The sequence below is a fragment of the Rhea americana genome, unplaced genomic scaffold, assembly GCF_003343005.1.
Source record: "Rhea americana isolate MKP2758 unplaced genomic scaffold, rheAme1 scaffold_126, whole genome shotgun sequence".
NCBI lineage: Eukaryota > Metazoa > Chordata > Aves > Rheiformes > Rheidae > Rhea > Rhea americana.
Genome location: NW_028185328.1, coordinates 255,210 through 268,518, shown reverse-complemented (window position 1 = coordinate 268,518; position 13,309 = coordinate 255,210). Strand labels below are relative to the sequence as shown.

At 39.6% G+C, this 13,309-nt stretch overlaps 1 protein-coding gene across 5 annotated transcripts in view; it reads right to left on the bottom strand.

Moving 5' to 3' along the window:
* Positions 1-11,867, bottom strand: part of B4GALT4 (beta-1,4-galactosyltransferase 4) — a 30,121-nt gene extending 18,254 nt beyond the window's left edge. For 2 of the 5 annotated variants that reach the window (XM_085326020.1, XM_085326022.1), the window contains exon 1: positions 11,079-11,250. The gene's annotated coding sequence lies outside the window, so the exon portion shown is untranslated. Of the gene's footprint in view, positions 1-1,698; positions 3,047-11,078; positions 11,251-11,652; positions 11,706-11,849 lie in introns of those variants that run through there. The other 3 variants (XM_085326024.1, XM_085326021.1, XM_085326023.1) reach the window with 3 other exon arrangements.
* Between the last annotated feature and the right edge of the window lie 1,442 nt (positions 11,868-13,309).

Below are 13,309 nucleotides of genomic sequence, written 5' to 3'. Positions count from 1 at the left end.
ATCAGTTCATCCCTTTCACCCAAGCATCATTTCCTAGCTAGTTGTTATTTTTAATATGGTTTGCTTCATCTGATTATTTCTGGCTTTCCAGGATCCCTGCCATACATACTCAGGAAAGATTCTTGCATGACTGAAGAGATATCATAAAGTATCATGCCATAAAGTATGGTATAAATACCATAGCTTTGTTCAAAGTTCAGCTCTGTCCCTTATGACTGGGATACACAACTGCAGCAAGTGAATAATTAACTGCTCAAAGATCCTTATCCTATTGCCCTCCTACATATTACCACCCAAACAATGGGGATGCAAATAAAAGTGCAGTTGTCCACTCCTCAGACAGTGATTTTGATCAATTTTTTGTTCGATTTATTAAATTCATAGCCTGCCACTATATCAAAAGTAGACTGTATTTTTCTAAAAGAAGCTAAAATAGTTGCTTACCATTCATGCATAGACTACGGCAAACAGATCCTTCTCCATGAGAAATTATCTTTTCACAATAAAAATTTTAAAATAAACTACTCCTAAGAAAAATGTAACAAAACAWCAAGAAGCAATGAGGAACATAAGTCATAAAAACAAACTTACAAAATACTTTTATTTCAGGAAGAGCATGCAGAGGTAATAAAGGTAAAAAGATGYCAATTTATGGAAATAAAGCAAACTCTGAACTCACTGCACCAATCTGATTTGTACCCTCTTCGCACTAAGTTTAGTACCATATCACGTCTACAGATTTTGTCAGTTTTGTGAATGTCATTTACAAGCAGATTTTACCAGGAGTTCACAGCACGTGCCACTGAAATTCAGATTTTACTACTGTCAATGTGAGTTATTTTGTACGATATCTTAAACTACGTCTCTAGGTTCTATGGCAGTCAGAATAACTGAGCATTATTCTTGCTCAAAATATTTACACTTGAGCACTTTTTATAAAGTGGCATAAATATGCATGCTTAATTACAAACAATTAGTCATTTTCAACTCATCACAATACATGCAGAACGGCATAATTAACATTTTATATACAGTTAAGCTTGCAGTTTGGTAYTCTGGTGTCTTCTATAGAGAATATAGTTTGTATTGCAACACATGTAAAGCATGGAGGCCCTTCAGGTGTGTTAAATGGAAAAACATACACAAATTAATTCACTCAATTTACATCATTAGTTCATAATGTAAAGTTAGTCTTTTTCCTGGGACAAGGGGGTGGCATGTGCACAGAAAGACTATGTTAATGAATATAAAAAACTGTGCCCTCATGAATGACAGCAACAGAAAAAAAGCAGTGAAGAGCTGACACTTATAACTTCCACCAGATGCAGGACCTGTGAATATAAGATAACCGTAACTGGAAATAAAAGGACAAGCACAAGGTTAGGCCTTAATAAAAGCTTTTTTGGAGTACTTACTTTACTGTTTCATGCTAAGGACTCTTAATGCTTTACCTTAGTTAATAAAAGTTTACTTATTTTGAAAAGGTGGATTTTTTTCACTAGCCTATTTAAAAGAGTGGTGTTCCTGGATTGCTAAGACAACTAACCCCGACTCTAAAAGAGTAAGAGTTGTGGCCTTGTAAAAAGAAAGTATTAGACCCAGAGACATGTTCTGCATGAAGAGTCGTGCAGAATCTACTCTAAAGGCCAATGATCACTCTGCAATTTACGTGAAATGCAAATGCTTTCCACTTCATACCTTTTAGCGGAAAGGAAACTCTCACCAATTAAGTACAGGCAGATGATAAGCAAATCATTGCTGATATACTGGAGAAGGAAAAKATCACCGGGTCAGAAAAATATTAAAATATGTGCAAAAATGATTCAAACAAAAATACAATACTAAACAAATCTTACTATAAAGATTAACCAATAATCTCCAAGATGCTAGAAATGTAGTTCTAGCTTCTTCTATACCTGGTAACCAGCTATCTGTCCCTCAAATATAGGCATGAAAATGTAAGTGGTGTGACAAAACTCTTCTTGTAGCTGTCAAAGCTCWCTCTAGCTTGATCAGTCATACCCAAGGACCTTTCACACAGACCTAAAGTGCAATTCATCTTGTGAGATTACTTCTCAGTGACACATGACCAAGCCTAGTTTAGAAAGCTGCAGCTGGTTAGCTGTGCACATCAAAAACACAGCGCTTCCGGCTACAAGGTTAAAAAGACTGTAGTACTCACTTCAAAATCCACAGAAAAATTAGAAGGTAGTTATCCAAAAATGAAATGGGCCAGAATTTCAAAGTCAAAGGTTTCGCAAAGAATGAGAAACGTCTCTATGCACATACAGACAAATCCATATCTAAACAGACACTGCAAACACTATTCTAAATAAATCCATGATCACATTAAGGCATATAAATATCACATGATCTGTGTTGAATACCTAAAATCTTATTTGTATTGACAGCCGCCCTTGTGCTCTGCACCTTGTCTGTGAACTCAAGTTCTGTAACCTGCTACAGTTTTTGAAACACATGATAAACCCTACTTACATTTTTCAAGGCTCCTCAGCACTGCTCAAAATAGGCTACCTGTAGGAATCAGTCAGAAATGCAATGCTGTCTGACCCCTTCAGAGAACAGGGGGTTTCAAATTCCGATTCTTGGGCTTGTGGGCATGAACACAAAGCCCTAGCTTGCCCCTCTATGTAGATAGCCCAAATTTGCAAATGAAGCTCCTGTATGGATGAGATTTTTTTCTAAGCAAAGCAATTGTATTATAGTCATCTATTTTTATTCAGGGTTTTCCCAACAGAAATACACACACATGTGTACAGAGTCAATTTGCTGTACTAGCAGGAAGCAAACCAGCAGCATATGTGCAGTGGTTCCCTGTGCATGTGGTCTGCAGGGTCAATCTGCCCATATGCAGTGGGCATTTGTCTAACAGCCTGGCTGAAGCTATGGCCATAACCAAGCTGAGAGATAACCCAAAATTCTAAATTGAGAGCCATTCTTTTTCATCCAGACAGAGTTTCTATGTAGACAAATACGATCAGCAGAAGGACAGATTATTAGTAGCCATGACCTACATACTAGTGAAGGGGAAAAAAAAAAACATCTTATGAACAAACTTTGACATGCAATTGGGGTTGATAAACTCATTTTCCAAAACTTATTTTTCAYTGATATGTTTTTAAATAAAATTGTTACTATGATGACTACTTTAAAGTCTAGATTCACTTTTTTGTAGAAAAAAAGCTAAGTAGATTTGTAGAAAAAGGTAAGTCAATATAAACAATCAGGCAGAACACTTGCTGCTTGAATTTTATTTCTCAAGTGTTTATATTTAAAACAATTCACTCTGTATGGAATACCTGTAAAGCAGCTCTAGGGAGATTCTTCAGCTTCATGCACGTAAGATTAATTTAGTGGAAGCTTTTTTGAATTTTCACAAACCTTGCAATTCTGCCTTTCACTCCCCAGTGAAGAGAGGTTCCCTATCAAGCAGGATTTTCCAGAACCCTCTGCAACCATTTCAGATAAATGCACAAATTCCACAGCTGCAAAAAGGATTCATTTCAACTTAACTTTAAAACCCCTCGTAAGTCCAAACCGGAAATGAAGCATGAAAGAGTTCCTTGGGACATCGTTTATCAGATCAATATTGTGCAGACTGTTACTTGGTATTTTATAAGGGCCCAAAAGGGGTTTGCTCTGTGTGTGTCACAAATAAATACAGCAACCTCCTTCTTCAAACCCTCCAAGAAAGAATTAAATTCTTTACAGTTGACAGAGTAGAAAGATCAATGTATACCATCAGCTTTTCTATTCATATATACYATCAGCAAGACAGTTCAAGTCATCTTTAAAATTAGTTTTTCAGTTGGGCATTAAGCTAATACATTTTAGCACCTGTTTTACATAACAGCTTTATAATCCCATTATCTCCACCTATTAAAGAAATACTAACTGCACTGAGAAATGGTGAATGCATCAGGAGTAAAAAAAAATAAACACACATTAACAATTCTCAGATAAACACCCTTTTTGCCCCACTTTTCACTTCCCAGGATTTCAAGCCAAAATAAAGCACATTAAATTACTTACTGTTGCTGCTGCCACATCCCTTCTTCCTGTACAGTAGTCACTGAGAAGTACAGAGAGCCCTACGCAAGCAGCAGATACTTTTCAGCCCTGAAACCCCACACCATAGAGASACCTCTGTTACCTTCAGCGGGCTTCAGGAAAGAGTCAGCTCAAAACTAGCAGGATGACTGAAAACGTCAGTACCTCCAGGTTTTCTCTGGCCCTCGAGAAGCTCCCCAGCACTGTCCCCCACGCTCCTCCCTTCTGTCCACGTCCCAGAGAGGGAAGGCAGGCAGCCTGCCTCCCTCCCTCTCCCTCCTAGGGCACGACTGCATGACAGAACCAGCACGGGGGCGGGAGGGAGGGAGGCTGCACTCAGGCATATCTTGATGGAGCACTGTGCCAAAAGCAACACTGCAATGCAAATTACAATAAACCACGGTCAGAAAGGTCAGAAACAAAGGCTCAAACACACCTCAGTTACTATCTGAGCCCTTCTGGTACCTGTTCTATTYGGGAATTTTTAATGTTAAGACTTACATCATCCTTATACAGATCAAGCTGCCCCTCCTCACATCCACACCCATGGAGAAGTCTTGGCACTCCCATTACACTTCTCTTCGTTTCACCTGGTCACATCTGGTAAGCACAGTGTCATCAGCGACACAGGCATATATTTGATACGAGGGTCTTTAGACTATCTGGTTTTTTTTCACCAGTATTTTCACAGACGGTAACTCATTATGGTATTCTTATTGCGAGGTTATCTCCTGCTGGTGCTTTTTCCACCACTTTGCCCCATAACTCTCTTTTATCCACCCAGCAGAATCAGCAGTGCAAAAGCAACCGAGGTATCTCTTTGCCACCTGGCCCAYGAGTGCCTTTGCAGGCTGCTAGGGCAGCAGTGCCACCATGTTAGCGGGTGCTAGATGAGCCCCAGTTATGCACATGGGACACAGCTGCCAGAAGGTGCTTGCTGCCAGCCTAGTGGCCTCTTCCCTAATGGCCATACATTAGGCTGACAGTCAAATGTTTCTTTTGGTAGAGTGGCACCTGTATGAGGGGAATCTGTGAGCACACCAATGCTGATTAAGGGGTGGAATTTTCTCACGCTTCCAGTGAACACAGTGATAACGGCAAAATAATATAGTGAGGATGAAACCRAAGTATACACAGAGCAGAATGCTAGAACGGATTGTATTATAGGTGGGGAGAGAAAGGATAGGTACAGCCTGATAACACATGTTAATCTCTGGTAATTCACAGTTGTYTGAACTCTTTGTGCAATATGTACTTGAAATGCACACTGTAAATATTTCAATTATAGATGTAGATATATTTCAAGGTAGATATTTCAAAGCTTTACCAATAGGTCTTCCCTATGCCACAAAGATCTTATCCATTATTAGGAATGCACAGAAGTTTTAGGTAACAACTTCCTTGTTTCAGACACTCAGTAATGCAGGGAAGAAAAAACTTTAGAATTACTGTATGTTTTAACCAGTGTTCCCACAGCCACATACACTCAAATCAGGCTGCATCTTGACTTTCACTGTACCACTTCTCTCCCCATTCCCACTCTGAAACTGTATATCCTTTGCACTGGCATTAACACACAAATGTGAAGTAAGCCAGATCAGGAAGCAAGCAGTATTTCTAACAACCACCTAGGATCCTCTGACTATTCTTCCTACTGAATAATGTCAAAGACATGGTAAAACTAGGAGCAGGAGAAAAAAAATAAAAGTAGCTCAGCTTTCTGTTTAATATGGACAGTTATTTTAGGAGGATTCTAATAAAACAATACAATAACTAGGAACATTCTACAAACTGCCTTAAATCAATTGTACAGAGGGAATGCATGAGTTAAAAAGAAACAAAACAAAGTGCATCTATGGGGCCTGATTAGAATAAAATCCATTGCCAATAAAAACATTTCAGTTGTGTCTAGAACATAAGCAGATGTGCTGGCTGCATGTTCTTTTGATGCTATTTATTACTTGATAACTGTTTGATGCTGAGTGTAAAACAACTGAAGTAATGGCAGCCCCAACTCCCTAACATATGAATTAAAAAATAGAAAGACTTAACATACCAGAAAATAACCAAGAGGTTTAGTTTACATGAATTATTGTCTCCATGTACGTAAGCACTGCAAAGGAAGGTATTTATGGCTGGCTTAAGAGAGGATTGGCTTGGCAGCCAAACACAGAAAAGCCATTTTACACATGAGGAAAACCACAGCAAAAAAGTACTGAAAGAGGACTCTCCAAACAGCTTTAACTCTAACATGCAGGACAAAGAAGAAAATCAGAGAGGTAGGTGAGATACTGAGGCTTCAATAGGGATGTCATTGTTTCTCTGCCCAGTGTTACCCTAAATGAGGATTGGTGTTCCTGTGTTCCAACATGCTTTAGTTTATTTAGTTAAGATCTGAAGAACTTGCTCAACAGTGAATGYACTGGACAAATTCTTTTGAATTTGTCTCACTGATTTTCCTTGATTTCTAAAGACTTAAGATGCAATTAAAGTTTCCTCCACAGCTAAGACTTTTAAAGATCTCTCTTTCACATGGGCTGTCAGGTTTCTAAAGAGAGGTAAGCTTTTCCTTCAGGAGCTCTTCTCTCTGAGGCCAACTGCTTCGGGAAAAAAAACAAAAACAAAAAAAAAAAAAAAAGAAATTTCTGTACAGAACTTTGACTCCTGTGTCAAGTTTAGCTGAATTTGGCCAGTGTAGGAACAAACTCACTACAATGATCACAGTGAGAAAAACGGGAAAAAACAAAAAATAAAACAGAATATAGGAAATGGTAATTCATTACAATCTTGTTCATCCTAATATTATACCCAGAGCCCAGTCAGTTGAAGGGGATGCTAGTATTGTAAACCTAGTATCCAAACACAGCTTAGATCCTAGACATTTTGTTTTGTTTTACCTAGAATATCTAGCTTCTTCTTTAAGCACATTAGGGAACATTGATTTTATATCTTCTGGTTTCTCCATATTTCATTTCATAGACTTAAACATTTCTATTCTGGAATGGCATTCAGATCACAAAGCATCAAGGAACATTTGCTAGTTTAGTTTCCCATTATTGAAGATGTTTGAATGCAGACTGATGTTAAAAGTTAACTACTGAAGTTAATGCTAAATGTTTGACTCATTAAGAATTTATAGTTCTTGAGTTCTGATATTCATGTACCTTCATTTATTACAGAAGTTTCCCCTAGGATTCAGTTATGTCACTCCCTAAAGATTAAAACAGCTGCAGCACAAGTGGACTCTATGTCCATTTGTTATGTTTACCAGGTCTTTAAATTCAGAGAGCAGAGCTCTGGCAAACAAACAGGGACAAAATTCACATTCCCCAACCCCCTCATCCCCCAAAATAAAGTAAAATAAAATAAAAAATGCTGCAAAAGATGACACATTACAAAAGTCTTCTGCTGACTGTTCTACATAAAGCTGCACAAACAAGCAGCTTTCCAAGAGAAGTTAAAAATGCACAAGTGAATAAGCAGCTTAATACCCTAGGCACTCAGTTGCAAGAGCCAAACCAGGATCATTAAATTCATTTTACAATCCAAATACATTGTATAACTGAAATTAATTGTTCAAATAAAAACAAAAAACACAGAACTAAAAAATTCAATCCAAATTCCAGCATCTAATAACAAGAGGGTGGCCTGAATTTGGTACAGCCAGTACAAATTCCTATTTTCAAATATCTTCTCACCACAAAGAGCACCACAAATAATAGATAGTCTGTAGAATTGCACAGACTAGCTCTTGACAATGCTAATCCACCTGCAGTTACTACTTGCCTACTTTCTTCTCTCCATATTCTGATCCCACTACCAGAATTTCCATTAATAATGTAAAAATCCCTGATCACTAAGATATGAAAACAACTTTTGCTCCTGACATARCAGCTGAAATTGCCACAGAGTGACTGCATAACACATTGTGAAAGGTGTTGTTTCTATGGCATATAAAACTAAGACGACTTCCAGATGAAGCAGTAGAATTCAAACCAACACAGTAAAACTTCAAAGAGGATTCTCTAACAGATTTATAAATCACTTTTACTGATAGCTTATTATTACGAATACAGCATGTGTATTTTCTTCTAGTTTGCAAGGTGCGTGTGGACAAGAAGAGTCAGTCACCTCACACTGACTTTCCAGCCACAATTGCCCTTTCTTTTCTGCTCCTTACCTGACCAGTGCAATGCATAATCTATTTATTTTACAGTGACAAAATAAAAGCCTGAAAGAACTTGTCTGCTAGCTCAAAACTAGAGAAGACAGTGAAATACTAACCTAAGAAAGTGCTTTAAAAGATCCATCGTGTTGCTTGAGATGCATGGCTTCTTAATGATCAGTCATGTGTATTTGCTCAGAATATATATAATTTTCTGGCTACTAGCACATACAGTTCACACAAAGTCTTTTCTACTCTGTACCTCAAATATTAGAGAGCGGACATACGGCTACTTGTAACACCCCCAGACAATTTGTTGAGCAAAAAGAGACATTTTCTTCTACAGTCATGTTTCACTTACAGACAAAGGGCTAATTCTTGGCAAACACTCAGTGCCTAGAACATCACATTAAGATTTCRGAGACTGCCTAACAAAGAACCTATGCTCTTTTTTTCTTTTTTTTTTTTTTAATAAGCACTTGCAGAGGCTTTGCTGCAAATGACCCATCATCATTATCAAATAGCAACCACTCAGTTGTCCTCTGCTTCAATATCACAGTAGAGTTTTCACTCTCCTAAGATGTAATGAACTCTGATTTTATGCTACAAAATGCAGTCCAGCTTCTCCAGGCCAAGAAATACATTTATGAATGGCTCCCCTTGTTARACAACTACAGCTGAGCCACTGACCTCACTGTAAAAGACACAGCACTGTCAGACTGAGCACAATCAGAGAAAGTGAACAAGACAAACAGAAAACTGAACTGGCACACTCCCTAACACCCTAAATGCTCATCATGGAAGCAGCTTTTAAAACTACAAAATAGTTTAAGAACACCTTCCCCCTTATGCTCTGTGGAATACTGTGAAAAAGAAAAAGGTAAAACAGATTTCTGCTCAGACAAGAATCTCACACATAGGAAAGGTAAGGTTATTGACAATATTCTATCTTTTTCTGGCAGCTGCTTCCTTACTGGAGTGGAATCAGCCAGTATGGATGCCAGATGTCACAGACTCCACTTTACACTAAAGAAAAACAAAACAAACAAAAAAAAGAACATAAAAAAGACACAGACATTCCCAAAAACAAACCTGCCCTACAACAATGCTAAAGCATATTTCTTGCCAAATTATAAATTAATTGAAATCAATTTGAAAGTTAAAAAAAAAAGCCATACTATTTAAAAGAGAAYAACATAGCAACTCATATGAAAGAGAAAAAGAAAGATCCAAACATTCTAAACTAAGCAATAAATTTCTTGGAGCAAATTAGAAACTTGTGAAAATAAAAGACAGCTGTTACCAAAAAAAAAACAATAAAATACCCACATAAATCAAACATTTTCATACAGATACCATTTATCAAACTCACTAAAGGAGTTTATCAAGAATAATCACTTTTCAGTAGCTTGGGTGAAAAATGATACTTCATTGTGTTAAAGAAAGACTCATCAAATTTATCTCACTAATTAAAGAGTCAGAGAATAAAACAAAACTCAGAAGTCCTGCTTTCCAGTCCTAAACCTGATCAGAATATTTGTAGTTAGAAGACTTACAGAATTATCATTGAGTTGCAGAGAACATATACTTCAGAGAAAGAGCATAATGCTACAAATCTTACTGATAGGAAAAGTAAACAAAACTTTTTCAATTTAAAGAATTTAAATCCTAAAGCTTTTTTTCGTTTTTAACTGTTAGCCATCTCAACGACACCAAAATTTTACTTTTCTCTAACCCCCTTTCTTGAAAACTGAGATCTTCTAGAATGACTCAGCTATCTCATGGGAACTTCCTTAGCTCTTCAGTGAAGGGGTAGAAAGAATGTTAAAGCCATAAAAGGCAACTTCACTGCTATCTGAGTCAATTAGGTGTTAAAAAAAACAAACAAAAACCTATTATATGTAATAAAAGAAGTTATTACTCTCTTTGATAGAGTATCGCTATCACGGTGCTGTGAAAGTCTTAAGTCTAGGTTTCTAATCTTATCGCAGATATAATTCAAAAAAGCCACTTGTGCTACAGCTCACAAAACAACCTCTCCCAAATGCTTCTGCTAGTATGCCCACTTCTGCTTTCCCTCAAGGCCTACAATCACACATTCATTTCATTATATAGCAAATGCTTCTGCTAGTATCCCCACTTCTGCTTTCCCTCAAGGCCTACAATCACACATTCATTTCATTATATGCGGGCTCCCACAAACCTCTGCCTGTGCTCTCTTAACCCTCTGATCATTACTCAAGAACCTCCAAAATATTACCTGGAGAAATGAGTTTATGCAACAGCAATGAGAATGTTCTGTTGAACTGTTTGACCTGCCTGTGCTTCAGATTCCCCATGTGTCAGTGGGGAAAATAAAACCTAGCAGAGTACTGAACTGACCTTACTGCAAGACTGTTCAAAAGCAACAAGTAAAATGAAATCACTATCGACCAAGTCCATCCTCCAGACTTGTAATGTCTCAACCCAATACRGTAAGCACTTAAGCCTATCCACAATTTTTTGATAGGTGATTATTCTCAGTTTTACCAACCTGATAACACTGTAGTATAATGCTACACTACAACAAAGTTCCATACCAAAGTATTTTCAGGATCAGAACCCAAATTCTTTCCTTTGATATTGTCAGTGATAACTTCAAAGGGGCTACTTGCAGAGGACTTCTGAACAGAGAGGACAACTGAACACCGACCAGCTGCATGATGCAGGCCAAAGTGTTTTCAACATACTAAACATTCAAAAATACTAGGCACAATTAAACAATTGTCCTTAACGGTTTTACTAACGACTTAAACCTGAAGTGATCCTTGAAAGCCAGGTAGTTTGTAAGACTTGGGCTGACCTTTTCATCCTTCCATCACCAACTTACACCAGTTTCATCCACATTTCACATTTCCGTTCTTCTGGCTGCAGCCTCCCCGTCCTACCCACTGCAGCTGCTGGCGCGTGTGTCGTCGTGACACACTCGGCTGAGCGGCACCTTGCTATCGTCCCTCGGCTTTACCGAGATTCGTACTTACACGAGACAAACTTTCGGGCAAACAGGAGCTGGCTGGCAGAAGCCCCGGCTAGCTGCCTGCCGCCCTGCCAGCCCGCCGCGGCGCCGCCCGCTCTCCGTGCCGGGCCGCGCAGCCGCCCCCCGCCCCGCGCAGGCGCAGCTGCCGCGGAGCAATGGCGCGCCCCCTTCCCTCCCCCCTCCCCCCCCCAACGGCCGCGCGCGCCGGGGCGCCCGCTCCTAACGGCTCCCCGAGCGACCCTGTTGCCGTTGAGAGCGGGGGGCGGGGGGGGGGGTAAGGGGGAAATGGAGACGGCGCATCGGCACCGCAGCCCCWAGGGGCATCGGTCCCTCCTTGTCGAAAGGAAGGAGGGGGCGGACGAGGGCCCGGCGGGGTACGCAGCCCGCGGCCGGGCCTTACCTGGCAGCCGCCCTCCCTGCCGCCGCACCACCAGCTCCCACCGGACTCCCCCACSAACCATCGAGAGGGAGCCTAGAGCGGCCGTCTCCCGCCACAGAGACCACCCCACCCCGCCCCCACCGGCGGGATAGAGGGGCCCCGCCGTGAGCTGAGGCGGCCGTTGCCCCCTCCCCCAATAGCGGGCCTGCAGGCCTTACCTGCTTGTTTGCTTTAGCGGTGCAGAGCAAACTCGGGAGGTATAATTTAATCAGCACAGGTCAGGTGTGCTGGCGTTTAAATATGCCCAGGGTAATTTATGGCTGCATACCAGAGACTGTRCTGGCTTCTGTGATTTCCGGGAACATGAGTGAGGACCGTTTGCTGAATTTTCTGGTTTTGAAGTTGCAGGAGAGTTTTGGGGATTTTTACATCACAGCACTTGTTTCGCTTGTATTTGTGGAGAGATGAGTTTTGCTTTCTCTTAAAATGTATCCTGTTCAGGACTTCTATAAAGTGAAGTTACATAAGATTTGGCAGGACTTTCAGAAATCAGAACTTAAAGATACCTGCTTCCAAAACCTAACTGGATGTTAAAGAGAAACATGTTCTCCTTCCTTAATCCTAAGTGGAATCCCAAAAGGGCTTTTTGCATCCAAACCCTGACAGAGTGCAAACAAAACCCCTTGAAACACCCTTGTGTGMATGCTTACATGGATATTTGCAGATGGCTGAGAGTATTTCTTCATCTGTTACTGATAAGATTTATTAATGTTTTTAAGAATTAAAAGCTCCAAAATCAAAAGTACTTTTGCCTACAGTATATCGCAAGCTAGATATGTTGAATATGAATTAAATCACCCATTGGGTTAACCAAAGTTTGTATTGCTACAGTGCAAAGTTTACTGTTTTCCCTTCAACAACTTTTCATCATAAACCAAAGAAGAAACAAGCACTTTAAAGCATTTGTTCAAAATCCCAAAGCTGTTTCACTGACTGTGACAAGAAAAGCCAGACTGGGGCAGCAGGCTGGTTGGCTGGCTGTTTAAGCATGCCTGAGCAGGCCCGCTGGCTGCTTTTTCCCTCCACGCTGTGGGGTGGCACCCATGCTCCCTTGCTGAGTCCTCAGCTTTAGGGCAAGCCTGCATACACACTGTACATGCCCAGCAGGAGCAAGACTACATTTCATCCAAATCTCAGAAAGGTCTGAGGTTTGCAGCACACGACAGTAATCTGCTGCCAAGCACATAAAAANNAAAAAAAAAAAAAAAAAAACAAAATGCACCTTCTTTTGAGGTAAGAAATTACTTCTGTGAAAAGAATCAGAGAGGAGAAAATCTTCCGTTTAAAAGTGTAAGAAATTAAAGAAAACAAAATAGTGCAAATATTTTTGCAAGAAAAAATAAATACCTGCATCAAAACTGTCAGAATTAGATCTGAAGAGAATGAAGTATGGTCCTGTATTCCCTCAGCTTGTAAATAGCACAAAATGTTAAAAGATACATAGTTAGTTTTCCAGGGCTGTGCACTTAAGATGACGATAAGTGGCACTCAGAAAAAACTATATGAGTGACCTGTGCTCTAATGATGTCATTTACACTCATTGATACTTTTARTTTGGCTTTCTAACTAAATTAGATTAATACTGTGTAATTGTCAAATTCAGATGCTACTTGCTGAT